The sequence below is a fragment of the Jaculus jaculus genome, chromosome 9 (assembly GCF_020740685.1).
Source record: "Jaculus jaculus isolate mJacJac1 chromosome 9, mJacJac1.mat.Y.cur, whole genome shotgun sequence".
In the NCBI taxonomy this organism is placed as follows: domain Eukaryota; kingdom Metazoa; phylum Chordata; class Mammalia; order Rodentia; family Dipodidae; genus Jaculus; species Jaculus jaculus.
In genome coordinates this window covers 65006773-65031726 of record NC_059110.1, presented here as the reverse complement: position 1 = coordinate 65031726, position 24954 = coordinate 65006773, and the positions used below count along the sequence as shown (strand labels likewise).

The following is a 24954-nucleotide window of genomic DNA, read 5'->3' as shown; positions in this document are numbered from 1 at the left end:
TAAAGCCATTATAAAATGAAAATATCATAAGATGAAAATGCACTTAATACTCCTCACCTTCCAAATTAAACACCGTCATAAAATAATTAATCAGCTCAGCATAGACCTTAAACATGCTCAGAATACCTACTTCGGCCTGCACAGGGACATACCCTATTTTATGATAAAGTTTTGAATTTCCTATAGATTTTGTTGAAGATCATGTACTGTAGATTACAGCAGTACCTACTAACCCTCATAATCACGTGACTAGCTGGGAAATTCAGCTTGCTACTAGTGCTGTTCAGTATTATCACAAGAAAGCATTCTAGGAGGACTTCTGGTTAAGATGGCGGTGTAGGTATTGTGCCAAAGCAGCCTAGGGGGGAAAAAAGACCAAAAAAATTCAGCAAAATACACACTTATATTAAAAATTTAGGTGTATAGGAAATGGAAGCAGCAGCAGAGAAGAAAAGAGATCCAGAGCATCCAGAGACTGCACAGGCTGGCAAAAGCAGCCCCGGCAGCTCCACCAACCGTGGCAGCGGCCACCAGAAAGCAGCCAGACTGGGCTCCAGCTGCAGGAAAAGCCAGGTGTGGTTATTTTTCACTCACACTAGTGCTCTCCACAGCGCAAGAAACATGAATGGAGAGTGGCAGTGAGCAACGGAGGAGCAGACCACGAGGTAGAAGAACACGTGGAACAGTGAGAGAACTAGAGCAGCTGCTGCTCCCTTCCCTCCCCCACCTCCTGAGCCCAGCTTCAGCAAACAGAGCACTGGTCCAGGGACTCGGCCATGTCAACTTGAGCTGACAGTGGGACCCAAGCAGGAGCAGAGTCCAACAGCAACATCAGCGGCTCCGGCACCAGTAACAGCAGCCCCAGCAGCAGCAGATCCAGTAGTGGCAGCAGCAGCAGACCCAGCAGCAGCAGCTTCAGCAGCAGCAGTGGCTCCAGCAGTGGAAGCTACAGCAGCAGCAGCAGAGGCAGCAGCAGCGGTGGACCCAGTAGCAGCAGCTTCAGCAACAGTGGCAACCGACCCAGCAGAGGCAGCTTTAGCAGAAGCAGTTACAGCAGTGGGTGTGCTGCTCTGCAGGGCCACAGGTGCCGGGCTCGGTTTGCCCTGCAGGAAAACCCAGTGCCCAGCTCCAGAAATCAGAACAGTGGCCCGATGACCAGGCAGCAACTTGATTGAGACTAAAATCATCCAAGATAAATTGGATTGCATTAGGGAAAGGTCTCACTTGGTCACAAGCTGACTTGGATCCCTCAACAGACCAGAAATCGTAACATCTATGTTGATAGAGGATCTGGTCGTTATAATAACTACTCTTGCATACATACTTGGGCTGTTTTTGATTGAATGGGTACAGGGTTTAGTTAACTTTTAGAATCTACCTATATTTTATTCCACACAGCCTACTTGAATACTCACATAGCAGGGAAACTCAACCCCTAAAAGCACCTTTGTAGATACTCTGAGAGTCTTAAGAGCCACACCTAATACCTTAAGCTCCTACCCTGAAAATATATTACATCAAATCAATTGATACAGCTAAGAATACCCAGCTAGCTAGAAAATCCAAGCATTAACTTAATCCAAGATAAAAATATATACATTATAACACAAGAAACACTAAAGAGCAAGACGACATAAATCCACCTAAAAGTATTAATGCATCAGAAATGACCTCCAGTGAGAATGAGTTACAGGAAATGCTTGAGAAAGATTTCAAAAGAATGATTGTAAATATGTTCAAAGAAGTCAGAGAACAAATCAAAGGAGTCAAAGAGGAACTCAAAGAGGAAAGCAAAGGAACCAAAGAAAACGCAGGACACAAATTTCATGAAATAAAGAAGGCAATACAAGACATAAAGAAGGAAATAGAAAAAATAAAGAAAAACCAGTCAGAATTACTAGCAATGAAGAACACAGTTAATGAAATATAAAACTCTGTAGAAAATCTCACCAGTAGAATCGATGAAAGAGAGGACAGAATATCTAAGCTAGAAGACTAGCTGTCAAATCTAATACAGTCCCACAAAGAGAAAGACAAACTTATAGAAAAGTATGAGTGGGAATTTCAAGATATTTGGGACACCATGAAAAGGTCAAATATAAGAATTCAGGGCATAGTAGAAGGAGAAGAATTCCACTGCAAAGGTATAGTAGGCATCTTCAACAAAATCATAGAAGAAAATTTCCCCTAAATTGGGAAAGAGGTGCCTGTGCAGATACAGGAAGCCTTTAGAACCCCAGCCAGACAAAACCTGGAAAGAACCTCTCCTCGCCATATTATAATCAAACTTCCAAACACACAAACCAAAGAAAAAATATTGAAAGCAGTTAGAGAGAGAAATCAAGTTACCTACAATAGCAAGCCCGTCAGGATTACGGCAGATTTTTTAACACAAACTTTTAAAGCCAGAAGGGCTTGGAGTGATATATATTTCAAGTTCTGAAAGATAACAACTGTCAACCAAGGTTACTTTATTCTGCAAAGCTATCCTTTCAAATAGATGGAGAAATAAGTACATTTCATGACAAAAGCAGTTTAAAGGAGATTTTGAAGACAAAACCAGCTCTACATAAAATACCCAATAAAATCCTCCATGCTGAAGAAAAGGAAAAGCACACATATAAGGAACCTAGAAAAAGCAAGCAATACTCAAATATTAGTTAACACAAGAGAGCACAGGTAGAAACAGAACCACACACACACACACAAAATGGCAAACATAAATGCAAACCTTTCAATAATATCTCTTAATATCAATGGCCTCAATGCCCCAACAAAAAGACATAGGTTTGCAGACTGGATTAAAAAGCAGCATTGTACAATTTGTTGTCTCCAAGAAACTCACCCTTCTACAAAGGATAGACATTATCTTACAGTGAAAGGTCGGAAGACGGTGTTTCAAACAAATGGGCCTAGAAAAGAAGCAGGGGTTGCTATCCTAATATCTGACAAGGTAGACTTTAGTCCAACATTAGTCAAGAAAGATAAGGAAGGTCACATTATATTGATTAAGGGCACAGTCCAACAGGAGGACATTACAATCCTAAACATATATGCACCTAACATGGGGGCTCCCAAATTCATGAAACAAACACTACTAAAACTAAGGTCACAGATAACACCAAACACAGTGGTAGTGGGTGACTTTAACACCCCACTCTCATCAATTGACAGGTCATCTGTGTGGTTTGATTCAGGTGTCCCCCATAAACTGTTTCAAATCCTCCCACATTCCTCTTGAAAATCAGCTCCAAAAGTCCAAAGCCACACAGTCAGGTGTCTAGCAGCAACCCCACTCCTGGTACCACTTTACTGTTGCAGTCAGGTTTGCATTGCTGGTAGAACTCACCCAACCAAGAGCAGCTTGTGGGTAAAAGAGATTTATTTTGGCTTACAGGCTCGAAGGGAAGCTCCATGATGGCAGGGGGAAACGATGGCATAATCAAAGGGTGGACATCACCCCTTGGCCAACATAAGGTAGATCACAGCAACAGGAGGGTGTGCCAAACACTGGCATGGGGAAACTGGGTATAAAGGCCATAAGCCCACCCACAACAATACCCTCCCTCCAGGAGGCATTAGTTCCCCAATCTCCATCAGCTGGGAACCTAGCATTCAGAACACCTAAGTTTATGGGAGACACCTGAATCAAACCACCACATCATCCCAGGAAAATATAAACAGAGAGGCATCTAGACTAAATAAGGTCATAGAAGGAATGGACCTAACAGATATATATAGGACATTTCATGCAAAGGCTGCAGAATATACATTCTTTTAAGCAGCACATGGAACATTCTCTAAAATACACCATATATTAGGACACAAAGCAAATCCTAACAAATTCAGGAAAATTGAAATAATTCCTTGCATTCTATCTGACCACAATGGAATTAAACTACAAATCAGTAGCAAGAAAGGCTATAGAGCATACACAAAATCATGAAAACTAAACAATACACTACAAAATGATGAATGGGTCAATGAAGAAATCAAGAAGGAAATCAAAAAATTTATAAAGTCAAATGATAATGAGAACACAACATACCAAAATCTCTGGGACACAATGAAGGCAGTTCTAAGAGGTAAATTTATAGCCTTAAGTGCCTATATTAAGAAATTATAAAGGTCACAAGTAAATGACTTAATGCTTCACCTTTAAGCCTTAGAAAAAGAAGAACAAAGCAAACCAAAAATCAGTAGATGGGAAGAAATAATAAAGATTAGGGCAGAAATTAATGAAATAGAAACAAAAAGAACAATCCAAAGAATTAATGAAACAAAGGGTTGGTTCTTTGAAAGGATAAACAAGATTGATAAACCCTTAGCAAATCTGACCAAAAGAAAGAGAGAAGAGACACAAATTAATAAAATCAGAGATGAACAAGGTAACATCACAACAGATTCCAGAGAAATTCAAAAAATCATAGGGACATACTATAAAAGCATATACTTCATAAAGTATGAAAATATGAAAGAAATGGATGATTTCCTTGATTTATATGACCTATCTAAATTAAATCAAAATGAGATTAATCACTTAAATAGACATATAACAAACATGGAGATACGAACAGTTAACAATAATCTCCCAACTAAAAAAAGCCGAGGCCCAGATGGATTCACTGCTGAATTTTACCAGACCTTCAAGGAAGAGCTAACACCATTGCTTCTAAAGCTTATCCAGGAAATAGAAAAAGAAGGAATTCTACAAAACTCCTTGTATGAGGCCAGCATCATCCTGATACCAAAACCAGGCAAAGATAGAACAAAAAATGAAAATTACAGACCAATCTCCCTCATGAACATAGATGCAAAAATTCTCAACAAAATATTGGCAAACAGGATACAAGAGTATATCAAAAAGATCATTCACCTTGACAAAGTAGGCTTTATCCCAGTGATGCAGGGATGGTTCAATATATGCAAATCTATAAATGTAATGCATTATATAAATGGGTTGAAGGACAAAAATCACATGTTCATCTCATTGGATGCAGAGAAAGCACTTGACAAAATCCAGCATCCCTTCATGATAAAATTCCTACAGAGACTGGGCATAGAAGGAACATATCTCAATATAATAAAAGCTATTTATGACAAGCCTACAGCCAACATATTACTAAATGGGGAAAAACTGGAAGCTTTTCCACTAAAATCAGGAACAAGACAAGGGTGTCTGCTGACCCCAATTTTATTGGATATAGTTCTGGAAGTCTTAGCCATAGCAATAAGGCAAGAGACACACATAAAAGGGATACAAATTGGAAAGGAAGAGACCAAGTTATCATTATTTGCAGATGACATGATTCTATACATAAAGGACCCTAAAAATTCTACAAGCAAACTGGTAGAGCTGATAAAAACCCACAGCCATGTAGCAGGATACAAAATAAATACACAGAAATCAGTAGCCTTCATATATGCTAACAACAAACACACAGAGGATGAAATCAGAGAATCACTCCCATTCACAATTGCATCAAAAAAATAAAGTACCTTGGAATAAACCTAACCAAGGAAGTAAAGAATCTCTACAATGAGAACTTTAAAACACTCAAGCGAGAAATTGCAGAAGACACTAGAAAGTGGAGAAACATCCCCTATTCCTGAATTGGAAGAATCAATATTGTGAAAATGGCAATCTTACCAAAAGCAATCTACACATTTAATGCAATCCCTATCAAAATTCCAAAAGCATTCTTCATGGAAATAGAAAAAACAATCCAAAAATTCATTTGGAATCACAAAAATCCTCAAGTATCTAAAATAATACTGAGCAACAAAAATAAGGCTGGTGGTATCACCATACCTGATTTTAACTTATACTACAGAGCCATAGTAACAAAAACAGCATGGTACTGGCACAAAAACAGACATGCAGATCAGTGGAACAGAATAGAGGACCCAGATGTAAGCCCAAGTAGGTATAGCCACCTGATATTTGATAAAAATGCCCCAAATACTCATTGGAGAAAAGACAGCCTCTTCAGCAAATGGTGTTGGGAAAAGTGGATATATATCTGCAGAAGGATGAAAATAGATTCTTCTCTGTCACCATGCACAAGAATTAAATCCAAATAGATTAAAGACCTTAACATCAGACCTGAAACTCTGAAACTGCTAGAGCAAAAAGTAGGGGAAACTGTTCAACATATTTTTCTTAGCAAAGACTTTCTTTATACAACCCCAATTGCTCAGGCAATAAAACCACAGATTAATCCTTGGGACCTCATGGAATTACAAAGATTTTTCATTGCAAAGGACACAGTGTAAAAAGCAAAGAGGCAACCTACAGAATAGGAAAAAATCTTTTCCAGCTATATAGCTGATAGAGGATTAATATCTAGGATATACAAAGAACTCAAAAAGTTAAATAATAAGGAAGCAAACAAGCCAATCAAAAAATGGGCTATGGAGCTAAATAGAGCATTCTCGAAGGAAGAAATACGAATGGCATATAAACATCTAAAAAAAATGTTCTACGTCACTAGCCATCAGGGAAATGCAGATTAAAACTACATTGAGATTCCATCTCACTCCTGTCAGATTGGCCACCATCATGAAAACAAATGATCGTAAATGTTGGCAGGGATGTGGAAAAAGAGGAACCCTTCTACACTGCTGGTGGGAATGCAATTTGGTCCAGCCATTGTGAAAATCAGTGTGGAGGTTCCTAAAACAGCTAAAGATTGATCTACCATATGACCCAGCTATAGCACTCCTAGGCATATATCTGAAGGAATCATCTCATTTCCTTAGAAGTATGTGCTCAACCATGTTTATTGCTGCTCAATTTATAATAGCTGGGAAATGGAACCAGCCTAGATGTCCCTCAACTGATGAGTGGATAATGAAGATGTGGCACATTTATACAATGGAGTTCTACTCAGCGGTAAAGAAAAATGAAGTTATGAAATTTGCAGAAAAATGGATGGACCTGTAAAGCATTATCCTAAGTGAGGTAACCCAGGCCCAGAAAACCATGCGCCACACGTTCTCTCTCATATGTGGTTCCTAGCTACAGATGACTGGGCTTCTGAGTGAGAATGAAAATACTTAGTAGCAGAGTCCAGTAAGTTAAAAAGGAGACATAAAGGGAAGAGAAAGGAAGGGAGGAGGGTACTTAATAGGTGGATATTGTATATATGTAAGTACAATGATTGTGATGGGGAGATAATATGATGGAGAATGGAATTTCAAAGAAGAAAGTGGGAGGAGGGAGGGAATTAACATGTGATTTTTTTTATAATCATGGAAAATGCTAATAAAAATTTTAAAAAAATATTGTTCGTGTTTCTTGATTTGTTTTTATTGTTTGTGTCAATTTGTATTATTGTTAGGTTTGTCTTTCATCTCTTAAATTTGATTTTCTACAAGGTCTTGACTATTAGTAATGCTATCTGTTGTGATTTTTATTTAAGTAATTGATTCACTTCCATAATTCATGTATTGTTCTTTTTCAGTGCTCTGATTTGCTTGCAGAATTTATCCTTCATGTTATGGACTTTTTTATCCATTTTGACAATAGTCTTGCTCACTTTGTTGAATATTTTGTCAAGGTCTTGCATGGCTTTACTTAAAAGGGGAAAGTGTGGGGGGGAAAGGGAGGGAATTACCATGGGATATTTTTTTATAATCATGGAAAATGCTAATAAAATTTTTTTTTAAAAAGAAAGCATTCTACTCATTGGTAGCTGAAGGAGAGATTTATTTAAAATCCAGAGTTCAGATTCTTTTAAATGTGTATTGTTTTCATACTATTATAAGTTGTACAGGGACTGTTTGTAACCATGCACACCCCTTTTGTTCAAAGAATTATGCTAGGAATTTAGAAATTAAACCAATACTCCTGAGTTCTACAGATAATATTAACACAAGAAATGAAGTACGTGGCATGAAAATAGCTAAATAAATTATTATCAGTTAATATAATACAGGCCACTGACTTATAATTTAGCAAACAATTACATTCTGAGCACTTACTATACATCAGACATTATGCTAGATTTGAGATGAAAATCAACTACCATTGCCTAACTCTGCTTCTTACTAATTTTATCTTCAGTGTGGAAATTCTTACAACTATTTTGCATCAATCATGTCATCAGAGACAAGTTGAATATCTGTTATCTGTAATAGTTGAGACCAGAATTATTTCAGATTTGAGTGATTAGGATTCAGAACTGTTTGCATAGACACCAGCAGTTGTGCATTCTTAAACTAAAAATCTGAAATGTTCCAAAATGAAAACTTTATGAGTCTTGGCCCTCCACATGTATAGTGTTTTAATTTTTCAGGTTAGGGCTATTTAATCTATAGTCAGTATTAAAGCCCATGAGGTTCTTTATCATGTTTGATATTTGTAATGTTTTAGGGGGAAAATATAGTGACAGCTGTTTAATTTTTAAAGACTAATACTTTAGGTATGTTCATATACACCTTGGTGGTATAAACTAAGATACATGTGTGCTTATAAGAGAGTTTGTATATCTGTAATAATAAAAAAAAGAGACATAGTAAAGACACTGTGCTTATCCATTAATGACTAGATCATGGCTGATTATTTGTTTATTTTATACATTTCTTATAATAAGCATGCTATTAGTGAGAAAGAGAGTGCTAATTGTAAAAGAATGACTCTGACTTAATATCTTTAGAGTAACACTATGAATATGTCTTTGTGTAGGTGACAATGGACTTTTATATTTCTCTAGCATAATAGACCTAATATGTGCCTGCTTGTAGTTAGTATTCATCCAGTCCTTCTACCTAAATGTAACAGATTTGTTCACGAATAACTGTATTTCTTCAAAATAGATGCAGCATTGAGTTGACACACTTATTTCCAGTGCAAAAATACAACTGATTCTTTAGCAAATCTTAATGATATTTCTATCTGTTTGGCTCTCTTCCATCTTATAAACAAAAACAAAAAGACACTAGAAGAATAACTATTCATCAAAAGAAATGTCTTATGAGGGAGCCTTCATGGTTAGCTACAACTTTAACATAATCATATATAAACTCTATTACATTTATATACAGTGGAGAAATATTCAAATTGCTATTATAATTAAGAATAAGGACCACATAAGCTATCAAATGAAAACAATTTATTACCTCAGGATATGGAACATATATCAAGAAGTTTGTAAACATTAAAAACCTTGGTCTTGGGCTGGAGAGTTTGCTTAGTGGTTAAGGTGTTTGCCTGCAAAGCAAAGGATCCCAGTTTGATTCTCTAGGATCCATGTAAGCCAGATGCACAAGGGGACACATGGCATCTGGAGTTCATTTTCAGTGGCTGGAGGCCCTGGCATGCCCATTCTCTCTCTTTCTTTCTCTGTCAAATAAATAAATAAATGAAATGTATTTTTTTTAAATCCTGATTTTGAAAATCTCTGAATTTGTGTCTATAAGTGAGAGTATTGTGTTTTTTTGTGTGTGTGTTTAATTAAAATGTCTTTTTTAGATACAAAGGAAAGAGAAAGGAAGGGAGGAAGGTACTTAGTAGATGGGTATTGTATATATGTAAGTAGAATAGATTAATGGGGGTGAAAAGGACCAAAGTGAGGTCAGGGGAAGAGATTGAGTAAAGGAAAGGCAGAGGGAGGGCTAGTCAAAATCTAAGAGGATATAAACAAATCATATGAAATCCTCTGGCTTTGGACAATGGAACACTGAGGAGCCATAGATCATTGCTAGAAAATTTTCAGTGCCAGGGGTGGGATACCTTCCAGTGAGTGGTTGGCCAGGGAGGGCCCTGATGCTCCCAAAATATTATAGGCCATTGCTGAGGCCCTTGGTTTCCCAACAGCAATAGATGGTAAGACCCTATTGGTGAAGACTCCACATACTTGAGCTCCAAGGCCCCTGAAAAATCCTGCTGGAACTGAGCTGATAACCTCCTCCATGTAGACCAGCTGATGGAAAGCTGGAAGAAGCCATTGTTCATGCAGTTCAATGGGAGAAAGAGATGCCACCAGTGAAGGTACTCAACAGTGGGCACTGCAAGCCTTATAATTGGCCATCCAGGCCAAATGAGCCAACAGGTGCAATAGTGGCACATCTATCATGGTGGAAACCAACTGCCTTCCAATTGGACTGGAGGCCTGCTCCATGGGGGGGAATACATCCCTGATACTGAAAACTTAAAACAGGGGTTGTCATGAGCCCTAGGGTTGTAACATCTGCTGATGTCTGGATAAATGTATGTAGTATGCTTATCAAACTGCCCAATAAGCACTTCTCTTAATATCCATACCTTTATATCAATGCTACTCTCACTTTTGGTAGAGAATCTTCTATTTTCAGATGGCAGTGACCTTGGGATGACTCAGAAGGTATCATAGTGCTGGAAAGAAGTGACTAGAGTACCGAGTAACATCTCAATCACACCTTCCAAGGCTGAGATTCTAATGCAGTAGAAGTGGCAGAAAGAATGTAAGAGCCAAAGGAAGGGTAGGACTCCTTACAACATGCTCCCTCCAAATATAAAATGGTCTGGATATCCATGACCTCATAGTGCCTGACATTACCTACACAAGACCATCATAAGAGGCAAATATCATGACATCAAAATATAAGAGAGACTGATTGTGATGGGGAGGGGATATGATGGAGAATGGAATTTCAAAGGGAAAAATGGGGGGAGGAAGGGTATTGCCATGGGATTTTTTTTTATAATCATGGAAAATGTTAATAAAATTGAGAATTAATTAATTAATTAAAAAATATTTGTATGGAAGGACAAAGGACCCTGGATATCTCAAACAATCCTGGGAAAAAATAAAACCAAGGGGTGCCTGGCAGAGCGATGGCAGCCGGCAGCTGTGATCCGCAGATGGGCAACGTGGAAGAGGACGCCTGGCAGCTCATCTTCCCTAAAGAGTTTGAAACAGCCAAGATCCTTCTGAACTCCAAAGTTCACATGCTTCTGGAGCATCGGAAGCAGCAGAATGAGAGTGCAGAGGATGAGCAGGAGCTCTCTGAGGTCTTCATGAAAACCTTAAACTACACTGCCCGTTTCAGCCGCTTCAAATACAGAGACCATTGCCAGCGTCCCTAGCTTGCTTCTTCAGAAAAAGCTGCGTTAAGTTTGAGTTGGCTTGTTTGGCCAACCTTTGCCCAGAGACTGCTGAGGAGTCCATTGCTCTGATTCCAAGCCTGGAAGGGCGTTTTGAAGATGAGGAACTGCAGCAGATTCTTGACGACATCCAGACAAAGCACAGCTTCCAGTACTCATCTCCAGAGGAAGTCACTGTGTTCCCCAGGAAGCACCCCCTCCCAATAGCACCCCCTTCCCAGGGGCAGCCAGCTTTCCCCAGAGGTTCTGTTGCTGAAGACATTGGACTTCTTTCTATTGTTTCTGTTTTTAGAGATGAGATCTTGCTCTGCAGCCCAGGCCATTCTCAGAGGAGCTCATCCCAATTGCTGAGATTCCAGGTGTCAGCTTCCACACTTTTTGGACAGGAAAGATCAGTTTGGTATTGGTCTGTTTCAGATGTTAGACCATTGACAGGTAATCTCTGAACAGCCTTGCCAAGGCTAGCTTGGTCATCTAAGCACGCTGCAAACTGGACAGTGTGAGGTGGGCTTGTGCATAGCCATCTGTTGACTACCTCATACTGTGACTTTTGCACCCCACCTTATTTTTTTGTTTATGACCTTTTATATTTTAATATCAGTGTGTTTTGTAGGTATGAAGCTGAACTAGGATGTAGGAAACTTGCATACGAAAAGATTGTTCTTACCTATATGTAGAAGGGAGAATTAAAGGGGTGTCATTGTTTCATTTCTTTTTTACTTTTTTTTTTTGTGATTCTAGGGATCAAACTGAAGGCTTGTACATACTAGTCAAACACTGCATCTGACATTTATTTTTTGTTTTTTTGGTGGTGTAGTTGTTGGAGGCCCTAGCACACCCATTCTCTCTATCTGCCTTTCTGTCTGCCACTTTCAAATAACTAAATAGAAATAAAAATAAAAAATAAAACCAAGGCTGACAATAAAAAACATAATAAAAAATTAAAAAATAAAATAAAATGTCTTTTTTTTTCAACATTATGCAAGTATCACATGTGTTTCTTAACTTTATTTGGTCTTTTCTAAGGCTCAATATTTGTTTTAGGGAGAGGAGCCATTCATGGAAGAGATTTCTGGCTTGGGGCAGTTTTCCATGATTATTGTTTAGATTCTAATCTTTAAAATGAATGCTGGAAGGACTATTGCCATCTTAGCAGATAACATAAAAATAAAATTTCCCATATGCTTATCTACAATTATTCTTTGAACACTTTATCTGTTGGCAATAAGCAGTCACTTCCTGATTAATTATAAATGAAAAGAGATTAGAAATAAGTATAGACAATGGCTTTGGAATTTTTTATGTTTTTATATAGATTCAAGAAATCAGCAAGCCTACTTGTTTACTCCTCAGTTTCACAAGATAAAGTAGTGTTCCAAAATAAGTCAGATAATTTCTGTTTCTTAGAGTTTTAATAATTACTAGTTTGCTTACTCTTTCCTAGAGAATAATGAATTCAATTGACTCCCCATGTTGCAAAACACTTGAAAGTGCACCATGTGTAAGTCCTGAATCACAAACTCTTGTTGCAAACATTTACTCAAAGGCCAGGGTCTGAAAGAAGAAAAGAATGTATGAATAATCCAATTAAAGCAGAAACAAGCTGTTCTTTATATACTGTGTTCTTCCTTTATAAATTTTAACTCATTTTTAAAGTCACAAAATGAAATTATGAGGCCCAAGTCTAAAACTTGAACCCTAAATATTGTTGTAATGTTCATAGGATTGTTTACACCATTAGGAAGTAGAACGCATATTCCTGCTCTCACCACATCCTTACAGGCATGAATGCTATAAGAAAATAGATATCCTCAGCTCTTTGCACAGCCAGTAGTTAGGCAAATTACAAAGCCAAGTATTAACTCATGGTAATATTCAAGTTGGGATCTAATAATGTAGGTGTGTCATTGACAAATGGAGTTCATTATGTTATACCAAGGAAGAGTACTGGACAAGTTAAATACTCTGCAGTCCAGAGATTATCATCTGAAATATGTAATACTGATGTAGTCATCCATAAAAATTGTAAGCATCTATATAGAATCTAGTTAGGCAATGCAATCTCAAGAACAAAAGCAGATGATACTGCAGTTTTGTCACACACTAGGATTCAACATGTCTTTGAGCTTAGGTTACTGGAGAATGAAAAGTTAAAACAGCTTTGTCACATTTTCACAATCACACTTTTAGGTCAGATTTGAAGAATTTGAAGATTTCTAGAATGGGAGAAATTTCTAAAAATAACATATAAAGGAAATGCTACCATAAACTGAGTAGGCAAGGGATTTTCAAGCCTTTGGTTCAGACCATGAAGGCTGAGCCTAAGAAAAGCAACCATTTTACCCACCTCTGAAAATAACTCCATGGCAGCAGGAGATTGCAGTGGCGTGGCTGGAAATTGAGGCTGTGGCTTCTACTACAGCACTGCTTTGATGAGCAACCGTTCCTTCTCGGCTTATCTTTCCCTCTCTGGTGCCTATCAGCCCTCATGAAACAACCATCACATGGCAGACTGCCATTTAAATAGAAGCATTTCTCTCTTCTTTAAGGATCCCTACCAAATAGAAACACTTTAGAGCAGAGATTTAACTATCTTGATGAAGTTCAAGGCCAGTAGTAACTTCAAAGGTACCCAGGAGCTAGAATTTGCATCGCTGTGGCTGAGGATCACATCCAGCGACTATCATGATTTTCAGTGAGGATGGGATACCTTGTGAATAAATGTGCATACTGTATTTGTCCCTTACACTTTATTTATCCCTTTAAATCCTCCGAAGTTTTCTTCTCAGTTGACCTGACAGGTTGGCTCTGTGTTCATATTAGCTGTGTTTATATAATGTCCCTTACTTACCTATAAGGGATCATGACACATTCATGCAATCTGGAATTCTATACCCCACACATTCTATAGCATGACTATAAGGTGTATATTATACTACATTACCACTATATCATTATGATTTGAAGTAGGTGGCCCTAGATGGGGAATGAAGACATTTAGCATTACCTTCTCTTGTATCTAATATTCTTGTCTTCAGCTATCTGAGGGTGTTTACATCCAGGACACACACATACACACATGGTACCCAATCCAGTGATGTTCAAGTACTACATATAGTACAATATTTATGTAGGACTCACACACATCCCACCATGTACTTTATCTCCAGATTACTTATTATAGCTAGTACTATATGTACTTCAATAATGCAAATTAACTGTATTCTTTAGGAAATTATGACCAGAAAAATAAGTCTGTATAATTTTGGTATTGTGTTTTATAAAGACTAGTTAAAGCAAAAAAAAATTTTTTTGAGGTAGGGTCACACTGTAGCTCAGGCTGATCTGGAATTCACTCTGTAGTCTCAGGGTAGCCTTGAACTCACAGTGATCCTCCTGCCTCTGTCTCCTGAGTGCTGGGATTAAAGGCTTGTGCCACAATGCCCAGCTTAAAGAGAATTTTTAAATCACCCAAAGAAATGATATATGTTTAAGAATATGAAACTCAAGCTAGAGAGATGGCTTAGCAGTTAAGGAACTTGCCTGTGAAGCCTAAGGACACATGTTTGACTCTTCAGATGGCCCATAAACCAGATGCCCAAGGTGATACAAACTCACACATGTATACAAGGTGGCACCCATATCTGGAGTTCAGTTGTAGTGGTTGGAGGTCCTGGTGTGCCAGTTTTCTCTCTCTTATATATATAAAAAAAAAAGCCAGTCTGTTGAGCTTGCCTCAAAAAAAAGTATGGAAATCTTAATTACTCCAAATTAATCATTCTCTATTCATGAGATTATATCCCTAAACACCATGAATAGTTACGATACTTATTTCTTCATTAAAAATGTAAATAATGAGCTGGAGAAATGGCTCAGTGGTTGAGGCACTTGTTGGAAAAGTTTAATGATCCAAGTTTGATTTTCCAGTACCCATGAAAGTCCAGTGCACAGAGTGGCACATGTATATGGAGTTTGTCTGCTGTGGCTGGAGGCCCTGGCACACCCATACACATACTGTCCCACTCTCTTTCTTTCTTTCGCTGTATTCTCTGCTTGTAAACAAATAAATAAAATATTTTTTCTTTAAATAATAATTATTTTATCGAGGCATGACACAATCAGTCAAGAATGCAAAAAGTAATAAGAACTATAGACAACCCTGATGTTCTGGCTCCTGAGAGTGATGAATTAACTTGCTGAACTAATACTCTCACAGATAACAATGATACAATCTGGATAAAATATTATACATTGCTACATAGAAATTGGCATGTACATATACTAAACATATGTGTATATATGATATTAATGAGGATTTCAGTTGTGCCCATTATAAGGGAGACAGTAATTAGCATTTTAGTGTACAATCTTTTCAAAGCATGTGACAAAAGCAAGGTTTTTTAAAATTTTTATACTTTCTAGTATGCAACTTTAAATTTGGAGGTGTGTACATAACATGAGAATGTAATCCTTTTGCCAAATTGAAAGCAAGCAGTAGAAGCTATTTCCAAAATGTCCAAGATATTGTAATCAACAGACAAGGTATTGAAAGCAGCAAGTAATTTTTCAAATATTTTCCTCTGAACTGAGTTAGATCCATGGGTGTAGAACCCAGTGGTCCAGAAAGCAGACTGTAGGTGACTTAGCCGAGCAGTTCATTTTCCCTGAGAACTGGACATGTGACAATGAGCTCTCCAAGGCCAGACAAATAGGAAGGTTGCAAGATAAGAGGAAGAAGCCTGGATGGAGAGAGTCAAAGCTCATAGCTGGGCATCACCACCAACAGAGGTAAAGCCTGAATATGAATGGAATGTGAGATGATAAATGTGCCTGAGACAAGAGAGTAGGGGAAAGGCTCAGGAGGCTGAGATCAAAGTTTGCAAATTTGCAAATTCTAGATATGTGGCCTGAACCAAGCTTATGCTTTCATCTATTTTTTTTTTAACTGGGAAGTACAAAAGTATGTGTGACTTTTATTTCAGTATTAAGAGAAATAAAACCCTCATAATAGCCTAAAAGATACAACTCTTTTCATAGAGCCTCTTTCTCCCCATAATCCCTAGTTGGACATTTAGAGAACAATTCCTTTACATTTCTATAGTTTTCTACTCACACTACATGGGATCCATCCACAGACATTGATACTCAGCTTTATGTACTTTGGAATTTTATGTATGTAAGTGAAATTATTCTTTCTGATGTCTTGTATAATTCAGATTCAGCCAGGCTGATGTGTTTAATGTAAAGGTGTTCATGCACTTTGTTGGGTGCTGCTTTGCTGTATGAATATCACAGTGTATGAAGTCATTCCCCTGTTTAGGAATCTTGCAGCATGACCATCAGTGTATGTTAATTTCCTCCCCTATTTTAGAATCTTGCTATATGACTATCACAGTATATGGAATCATTCTCCTGTTTAGAAAGCTTTGGCTTGGGCTGGATTCAATATCCACTATTTCAAAGGGGAGCTTTGATTTTTTATTGTTGTTGAAGATTTGGAATCTGCACACCACTGCTCCTCCTTCCTGTACATGTTTCCTGATAGAGAACAAGGATCACCTCAGAGCAGCACCCTCAGAGAAACACATTAGCTAACGCAGACCAATTTTTAACATGAGATGGGTAAAGGGCCATCTCAGTGTTAACCCACCCTCACGGCTCCACCCAATCAGCAACACTTCCTAGATAGCAACTTTGTGGCAGTGAACAGGAAAATAAAAAGATATTTCATGAAGGTCAAAAACACCTACATTTAACAAGTTCAAGAAAACTTGCTTAAACATTTAAAGCATTCACCCCTCAAAGACATACATTTAAAATCATTTTAGCAAAAGAACAAAGTTGGTGTGCCTATCTGTATTTCAGTTGCTGTGTGTTGACTTGTATGGACATAGTTCTACTCAGAAAATGAAGGAAGACTCAGGGCTCAAGAGTTCAGTAAGTAAAGAGCTTGGCTCAAAAGCATGAAGACCTGAAATCAATACCTAGAACCCCCATAAAAATGCTGTGTGAGAGACATTCCTTCTCCCCATAACTGACTGCTGCCCCCATAATACATGATCCACAATCCCCATGGGGTTGACTTGCATCCCCAATGAGGAAAGCCTCTTCAGAAAAGGGGCAGGGAGGAGGAAAAGGATGGTACCAACATGTGTTGTTACATACAAAATATGTCCATATCTAATAATAATAAAAAGGTACATAAACTGAAATCTAAGTAAAATCTTCAAAGCATGTTAGCTTCTGAACAATGGACATTGCATTTAATTCAATGGAAAAAATCCAAATTTTTCATAAGAATTCTTTATTTTTTTCCTGTAAATCAATAAAGTGAGAGAGAATAATCAAAAAATAAATAAATGAATAAAGTGCTGGGTGTGCTGGCACATACTTGTAACACAAGTACAAGAGAGGGGGAGACAAGCAGAGCCTTGAGGCTCCCTGGCCAGTCAGTTTAGCCCAGTTACCCAGCATCAGGCCATGGAGAAACCCTACCCCATCTCTAAAGTGATGGATGGCTTTCCTAAGAAACAACAACCAAAGTTGACCACTCTACAGACATATATACACATGCACACTTACAGTCAAGCATGCACACACATTAAAAGAAGATGAAGACTGACCTTTCTCTCCCTCTGTCTTTCTGTGTGTCATAATCCTCAGCTTATCAATACAGTGATAATGCATATTAGCTAGATTATCATTTGACATTTATATGACAATATAAATGTTATTTATAAATGAGCAAGTACACCATGATTATTCTAATTACACAACACTGTTTACTCTGAGAATGATTATCATTTTTTTTTTTTCATTTTCTCAGCTTCCTATTTGTTTGTCATTCACTGAAGCCCTAAACTTTTTCCAAGTATGAAAATCTTACCGTCTGTGGAAGCATTTTGGTGCATATTGGCATTTAAAATCTTCCCTTTACCTTTCCTCTTACTTAGGCTGGCATTCTTGCGAACCATCATTATTTATGTACTTGAGAACCACTGAGATTCCTAAATCTGAAATCAGTTAGTAATTGTTGGAACTTTCAGCTATTCTGTATTCATTGATGCAGTCTGAGTTTCTGTAATCTGTGCCAGAGCTGAAAAAGACATAGAACAGAACTTAACAAAGGGTAGTATATGAAAGAACCAACATGAGTTTTGTGGTAGCAAAAGTTCTGACAATGTGGTTCATCTCTCTGTGGACAGTTGTGCTAAACTGTATTAAACCTACATACTCTGCCTCTTCTTGCAATGTTCACCATCTTTTTTCTTAGAACTACTCTACATATAATTTCTTGATGTTCTCAGTCCATAGACTTCAACTACATTACTTTAGATGTTGAGTTTTATTCATTAGAATTTTAAATTTCATATTTTTATTTCTGGAAATTTGTTTTATTCTTACTTGGTCCACTTTAGTAAACCAATCATAATGTGTTACACTATGCAGGCTAGGCTGTTGTGTTTGAACACATTGTGTCTGTGGTAGTTTGATTCCAGTGTCCTCCAAAACCTTTGGTGTTCTGAATGCTAGGTCCCCAGCTGCTGGCAATTTGGGAATTAAAGCCTCCAGGAGGCAATGTGTTCTTGGGAGTGGGTTTATGGGTATAATAACCAGCTTCCTCCTGGCAGTATTTGGCACACTGTCTTGTTACTATTGTCCACCTTATGTTGGCCAGGAAGTGATGAATACCCTCTACTCATGCCATCATTTCCCCCTGCCATTATGGAGCTTCCTCTCGAGATTATAAACCAAAATAGACCCTTAACTCTAACAAGCTGCTCTTAGACTGGTGTTTTTTTCCAGAAATGTGAAGGTGACTGCAACAGTAAAATTAGTACTGAGCATCAAATTTGTACTGAGAAGTAGGGTCATTGCTGCTAGAAACCTGAATGTGTGGCTTACTCTTCTCCCCAATTCCTCTATGGTTTCATCTGGGCCTTGGCTGATGTATGAAGGGTAGTTTATTTCCTTGGGTCTCACTACCTTCTGAAAAAGGAAAACATCTTCTCCAGTGGAGAAGTGAAATCAGCATAGGTTAAATGGGATAAATGTTATTAATTTAGGGAGAATATGATGGATTTAGCCCCTTTTTAACCAAAGACTACTGGGAAGTTGTGATTGGAGAACATAATCTTTGTCTCCATAAGATTCTGACCTGGTTCTCAGTTCCAGATATGGGCTGCTTTCCACTGAGCATATCTCGTAGCCATTCAGAAAGCTATTGATTACCCACCAAGGCTGTGTGCCACCATTGCACTGATGTGTACATTGTGTCAGATTGTTTGCTTCTGAGTAGCTTAGACCCTTGGTTGCTCACACCATTATTGGCCATTTCCCTCAGTAGCTCAGATAGCACATTCCAGCACTAGATGGGCCAACTGTCTGAAGATTGGCTGTCTCCCAGATTCTAGTCAGATCTCTAGGTGCCTTCAGCAATATGGTATTTCTTTTTACCTCAGGCAGGTAATAAAGTGCTTTGACAGAAACCTGTTTTGTTTTGGGGACCTTGTATGTCTCTCCAGTCAACAGCTCCTTGTGGGTAGCAACCAGTTTCTGAGACTGGGAATTATAAGCAAGTGCCAAAAATGTGTTTAAAGTTAGGATTCATCCCACCATCTCCAGGACCCTTCTTTTCAGATGCTTGCCCCCATACTCCTGTTGAGAATTAAATCTTTTAATCTATCCTCAAGGATAAAGGTTTCCATGGTACCAGGTTTAGTTTTGTGTTTGTTTCCCCCTACCCTCCCCATCTTGTCACCCCAAACTCTTCCATCCCTATTGTCTGGGCCTTGAGTTACCTATCAGCTATACCATCAACTCAAGCTGATCCAAGTTAGGAACCACAGATGAGTGAGAGCATATGATATTTGTCTGTCAGTAATTATATGTGATCACTGAGTATGATCTGTTCTAACAGAAATCCTACAGATTTAATTGTACTGTTTTTTTTCTTATTGCTGAGTAGAATTCCATTGTGTAAATTTACCACAACTTTGTCATCATCCATACAGTGATGAATGCCTGAGCTGATTACGGTTCTTTGCTAGTATGAACTGAGAAGCTATAAACATGTTTGAGCAATTATCACTGTAGTGAAGCATGGAGCATTTAAGATAAATGCCTGGTAAAGGAAAAACTGGGTCTATTTGTAGTTCTTTATTCATCTTTTTCAGGAATATACACATTGGTTTCCATAGTGGTTGTACAAGTTTACATTCCCACCAACAGTGAATGAGGGTTTCTCTTTTCCCATATCTTTGCAAATATTTGTTGTTGTGTAATTTTTTTAAATGATTTCCATCTTTACTGGAGTAAGGTGAAATCTAATAGCTGTTTTAATTGGCATTTCCCTGATGGTTAGGGATGCTGAACATTTTCTTGAGTGTGTTAGTCATGTGTATTTCTTCCTCTGAGAACTCTGTATTTGATTCTCTACTTCATTTTTTGAGTGTGTTGTTTCATTTTTTATTGTTCAGATTTTGAGTACTTAGTATATTCTAGATATTAGTCCTCTGTGTAGCTGGTGAAAATTTTCTCCCATTCTGTGGGTAATCTATTGGTTTTGGTTATAGTATGTTTGTGTAAAAGCTTTTTAGCTTCATGAGATCCCATTGGTTGAGTGATTGTTTAATTTACTGGGCTACTGGGGTTTTGTTCAGGAACTCTTTCCCCATTCCTATATCATGGAAAGTTTATCTGACTTTTTCTTCCAGTAGAAGAGTTTCAAGTCTTATATTAAGGTCTTTGATCCATTTGGAACTCATTTTTATCTATGGTGACATGAATGGGTATAGTTTCATTTTTTCTGCAAGTGGTTATACAATTTGTCTAGCATCATTTGTTGAAGATGGCGTCTTTTCTCCTTTGTACATTATTGGCACTTTTGTCAAAGATCAACTATCTGTAGTTACATGACCTAAAGGCTTAGTCTTCAATTCTGGTCCATTGGTCTACATTTCTGTTTTTATGCCAGTACTATGCTGTGTTTGTTACAATGGCTTTGTAATATAGCTTTAGATTGGATATCATAATACCTGTAGAAGTGTTTCTTTTCCTGATTATATATTTAAATATCAGGGGCCTGCTGCCATTCCATATGAACTCTGAGTTCACTTTTTTATATCTCTGTGAAAAATGATGCTGGAATTTTTATTAGCATTACATTAAATCTGTATATTGGAGCCAGGAGTGGTGGCACACTCCTTTAATCCCAGCACTTGGGAAGCAGAGGTAGGAGGATTGCCATGAGTTTGAGGCCACCCTGAGACTACATAGTGAATTCCTGGTCAGCCTGAGCTAGAGTAAAACCCTACCTTGAAAAACAAAAGCAAAACAAAACAAAAAAAATCTATATCTTGCTTTTAGAAGAATTTCCATTTTTACAATATTAATTTTACCTGTCCAGGACCATGGGAGGTCTTTCCATCTGCTCAAATCCTCCTCAGTTTCTTTCATGAGTGTGTTTTTATGCTTTTTATTATATAGGTCTTTCACATACTTGGTTAGTGTTATTCCAAGATCCTTGATTTGTGTGTGTGTGTGTGTGTGTGTGTGTGTGTGTGTGTGTGCGCGCACACATGCGCACGCGTGTGTGCGGCTATTGAAAATAGGACAGCCTTGCTGATTTCTTTCTCTATATCTTTGACCTTTACATATAGAAAGGATACTGATTTTTGTGTGTTGATTGTGTATCCTGACACAGTGCTGGAGGAATTAATCACCTTTAGAAGTTTTGAGGCAGAGACTTTTGGGTTACTTCTATATAGGATCACATCATCTGCTAATAGGGCTAATTTGACTTCTTCCTTTCCAATCTGTATCCCATTTATTTCTTTTTCCTATATTATTGCTTGGGCTAGGTCTCGTGGTACTATGTCAAAGAGCAGTCTTATTCCTGATCTCAATAGGAACTCCTTGAGTCTTCCCCCATTACCCCATTATTTGGGCTTTAGGTGCTGTCTATATAGAGAGTATATTTCATTGACATATAAACCCTCCATGCATATTCTCTCAAGAATTTTGACCATTTAAGTGGTGTTTTATTTTGTCAAAGCCTTTTTTGAATCTATTGAAATGATCATGTGGTTCTTATAACTACGGTCATGGATGTAGTATAGTGTATTGATTGATTTTTATATGTTGAGTCATTCCTGTATCCCTGGGATGAAGCTTACCTGATCAAGGTGGATAGTGCTTTTGATATGTTGTTGAATTCAGTTTGTGAGGATTTTGTTCAGGATCTATGCATCTAAGTTCATCAGGGATAATGGTCTATAATTTTCTTGTTTCTTTGTCTGCTATTGGTATTTGGGTGATGCTAGCTTCATAAAATGAGTTGGGAAGCATTCCCTTTTCTTTGATTATGTGAAACAGTTTCAAGAAAATTGGTTTCAGTCTGTCAGTGAAGGTTTGATACAATTTGTTGAGAAGCTATCCATCCTTGGGTGGTTGAGGGGACCTGAGGGCCTAGTGGTCTACCTGAGCACATGGGAATTGGAAGATTCCCAACTGTACTCCTCCATGCCCACTCACTGGAGGTCTGCCAATACCTATTCAAACTGGAAACACACAGATCATGCCTGATGTTACTCCAGGAGCTGAAGCATGGTTAGGAGGACACCATCTTGACCTGAACTCCCAAGTGCCAACCTGAATTTCTTTTATTCCTTACTTTTTTGAGTTCTTTTTGTATTCTAAATTATTAAACATCTCCTCTACATATAGCTGGTAAAGATTATCTCCCATTCTGCATCCTGTCTGTTGACTATGCTGGTAGTTTGCATATCCGTACAATAGCTTTCTAGTTTCACAAGATCCTAGTGCTTCAGTATGTGTTGAATCCGGGGAGTACTCAGGTCTTGTTCAGTACACTTGTTGTGCTATAGAGGAAGACTACTAATGTTTTAGTATTAATTTTTTATCCTGCTACTTTGTTGAGAGTTCATCAGCTCTAATAGTTTGCTGGTAGTGTCTTTAGGGTCATTTATGTATAGAACCTATCATCTGCAAATAATGACTTCTTTGTCACCTATTTCTGTCCATTTTGTTAGTGTCTTTTGTCTTATTATTGTATTTCAGACTTACACTACTATATTAAATAAAATGGGAGAAGGTGGAACCCTTTTCATGGTCCTTCTTTTAGTGGGAATGCTTGAAGATTTTTTTTAATATTTACTGTAATATTGGGTATAGGTTTGTCATAAATAGTCTATATTGTGTCTAGATATGCTTCTACTATTCCTAGTTTCTATAGTACCTTTATCATGAATGGATGTTTTCATAATTTGTTGAGATAGTTTGATATTTGTCCCAGAGTCTATTTTATAGCATATTACATTTACTCATTTGAATATATTGAAACATCCCTGTATTTTTTTGGAATAAAACCAAGTTAATCATGGAAAATAATCTTGATGTTTTCCTGTATTCTGTTTGCCAGTTTCATTGTGACTTTTTATAGATATGTTTATGATGTAGATTGGTCTGTAGTTTTCTTTTGTTGTGTTCTCTTTGTATCATTTTGGTATCGAGGTAATATTGGCTTTGCAAAAGGAATTTGTATTGTTCTTTCCTTTTCTACCTTATGGAATAGTTTGAAAAACATTGGAGTTAGTTCTTCTGTGAAAGTCAGATGAAATTCAGTGAATACATTTTTTTAAGCTGATTTGATCTCATTTCTTTTTTTTTTAATCTTATTTTATTTTTTCTCAATTTTTTAAAATATATTTTCCATTATTATAAAAAAATATCCCGTGGTAATACCCTCCCTCCCCCCACTTTCCCCTTTGAAATTCCATTCTCCATAATATCCCCTCCCCATCTCAATAAGTCTCTCTTTTATTTTGATGTCATGATCTTTCCCTCCTCTTATGATGGTCTTGTGTAGGTAATGTCAGGCACTATGAGGTCATGGATATCAAAGCCATTTTATGTCTGGAGGGAGCACGTTGTAAGGAGTCCTACCCTTCCTTTGGCTCTTACATTCTTTCCACCACCTCTTCCACATTAGACACTGAGCCTTGGAAAGTGTGATCAAGATGTTACTCGGTACTCTAGTCACTTCTTTCTAGAACCATGATACCTTCTGCATTGTCCCAAGGTCACTGCCATCTGAAAAGAGAAGATTCTTTACCAAAGGTGAGAGTAGCATTAATATAAGGGTATGGATATTAAGAGAACTGCTTACTGGGCAGTTTGGTAAGCATAGTATATACACTTATCCAGACATCAGCAGATGTTACACCCCTAGGGCTTATGACAACCCCTGTCTTGAAATGCCCACTCATACCTGCTTACTAGTCTTTTCCTTTTTTTCTTTGTTGGAAAGTTCTACATTTTCTACCTTGTCTTCAACCTCAGATATTCTGTCCTCACCTTGATCCATACTGTTGGTGAGATTTTCTACACAGTTTTAAAATTGATTTGCTATGACTTTCATTTCTAGTATTTCGGATTGGTATTTCTTCCATATGTCCTTTTCCTTACTCATATTGACATTCTTATTTCATTAACTTGATTTTCTGTGTTTTAGAATTCCTTTTGGAGTTTATTTTCTCCTTGGATACATTTGATTTCTTTGACTGAGCATATTTATAATCATTCTTTTGAATTCTCTGGCATTTCATCTTAATTTCATCTCACTGGAGGGCATTATTTTGGATTTATAATTTTTGGAGGAATTATGTTGTCTTGATTTGTTTTTGCATCTCAAGTTACTTCAATACTTGTGTTTTCTACTCATTAACTGTATTCTTAGACTAGTAGATAAGAAGTTCTCTCTTTAGGGTTGGAGCTCAAGGTGCTAGATGTGGCTTCCCTATTACTCAGAGTAACAGTAGGAGTAACCTAAGCTGTTGGATATG

At 37.6% G+C, this 24954-nt stretch overlaps 1 protein-coding gene and 1 pseudogene across 1 annotated transcript in view; both read left to right on the top strand.

Annotated features, from left to right (window-relative positions):
- Unc5d (unc-5 netrin receptor D) overlaps positions 1–24954 on the top strand; it is a 673473-nt gene that overhangs the window by 455568 nt on the left and 192951 nt on the right. The gene's annotated exons all lie outside the window — the stretch shown is intronic.
- LOC123463380 lies at positions 10820–11535 on the top strand (annotated as a pseudogene).